Genomic DNA, 1,647 nt, shown 5'->3' with positions numbered 1-1,647 from the left:
CTTCAGGGTCCTGCACCAGCCCCTGTGCCGCTCCCCAGAGATTTATTTTCTCCCAGCTCCTACGCAGCCGGGATCAAAGCATGGAAAGCTGTCACTCCCGGCGGCTGCGGGGAGGCAGAGCTGGGCTCTCCCCCCTCCTCCTCCCCAGCCCCCTCTTAATGAGACAAACGAACTGGGAGCAGGCGGGAAGTTTTAATTAGAAGCTTCCAGCCTTTGAGAAGACAAAGGCGAGATCTGCCGCTGCCAGGCAGGAAAGTAGAGCAGGAGAAGGCAGTGACCCTGGTCCCCATGGGACAGCAGCACGCCCGGAGCCCGGTCCACCCTCCCCATCCTGCTCCGGTTGGTCACCTCTGAGGGTGGCTACGAGGAGCTGGTGCAGGCCAGCAGATGTGCCATGGTGCCCAGATGTGCTGTGGGAGGGCAGGAAGGGGGTCACTGAGGTGCTAGGGGACAGTCACAGTCCCCAGGTAGGGATGCTCAGAGCTCCCTGCCCCAGGACTGGGGGTTCGCAGGCAGTTGGTGGGGGAGCCCAGAGGGACAAGGAGACAGGGGGTTGCAGCGACAGGGTTTTAGCGGGGCGAAACAGCACAGAAACGCTCTCCCCCACCTCTAAGCAAAGCAGCAGGAGCCGGGAGGGCAGGCAGCCTCCACCACCCCTTGCCTGCACCCTTGGACACTGAGCAAACAGCCCAGACCCCAACAGGCACAGCAAAGGGGGCAGAAGGCACCCACGGGTAAGGGGAGATGTGGGGTGAAGAGGGGAGCCCACCCCCAGGAGCAAGGGCCTTTTCCAGGCCCGCTCAGACAGGAGCTGCTACCCAACCCTGGCTCCCCGCGCGAGGGGGAGGTGAGAAGAAACAGCCGCACGTCTCCCTGCGCCCCTCTGGTTTGAAACGAAAGGGTTTATTAAAAGCACATGTTATTTCTTAGCATCACCCATCTGTTAGCACTCGACACCCCAGCGCGGATTAGAGAGGGGCTGAGAGGGAACAGCAAAAATCCATCTGCTGCAAAAATACAGAGGGCTGCGCCGAGAGGGGGGACACGCAATGGGGGATGGAGCCAGGACCCTGGGCAGGAGGCAGCGGGGGGTAAGTTTAGGGGTAGAAGAAGGGCTGCAGGAAAGATGGGATAGTGCTCCCAGAGAAAGGAAGAAGTTTGGCACCTGGGTTTGGAGATGGGGAGGGATCCTGGACAGTAGAGCCCATCAGCATAAAAGCTTCATTGGCTGGGGGGTGGGAGCAGGGGGGGCCTTGCCAAGTGCCGTGAGCTCTTTGGTGGTCCTCTTCCTGCCCTTCCAGGCGAGAGTGCCCGAAGGACGTTCTGAGGATGGAAAGAGGAGAGAAAGGGATGAGGCAGCTCCTGGGTAAAAGCAGCAAACCCAGGTCCCCTCCTGACAGAGATCCAGGTGCTGCCAGCTCCCTCCCCCTTTCTACCCCTCTCCAAGCACCCACCGCCCTTCCCTGAGGCTGTGGCCACAGCCAGGAAGCAGCAAACCCCAAACAGCGTCTTCCACAAGCACCAAATGTCCCGATTCCAGGTATTTTCCCCCCCCAAACTGAAATGGGGCTGGCACAGCACCAGTTTGCTGCCTGCCCTGAGGCAGGGATAACTCACACAGACTATACTGCTGCGGGGAGAGAGGGT

Source organism: Pygoscelis adeliae, unplaced genomic scaffold (assembly GCF_000699105.1).
Source record: "Pygoscelis adeliae isolate BGI_AS28 unplaced genomic scaffold, ASM69910v1 Scaffold97, whole genome shotgun sequence".
Classification (NCBI taxonomy): Eukaryota; Metazoa; Chordata; class Aves; order Sphenisciformes; family Spheniscidae; genus Pygoscelis; species Pygoscelis adeliae.
The sequence above is the reverse complement of the archived record's forward strand: the minus strand, read 5'-3'. Positions refer to the sequence as shown.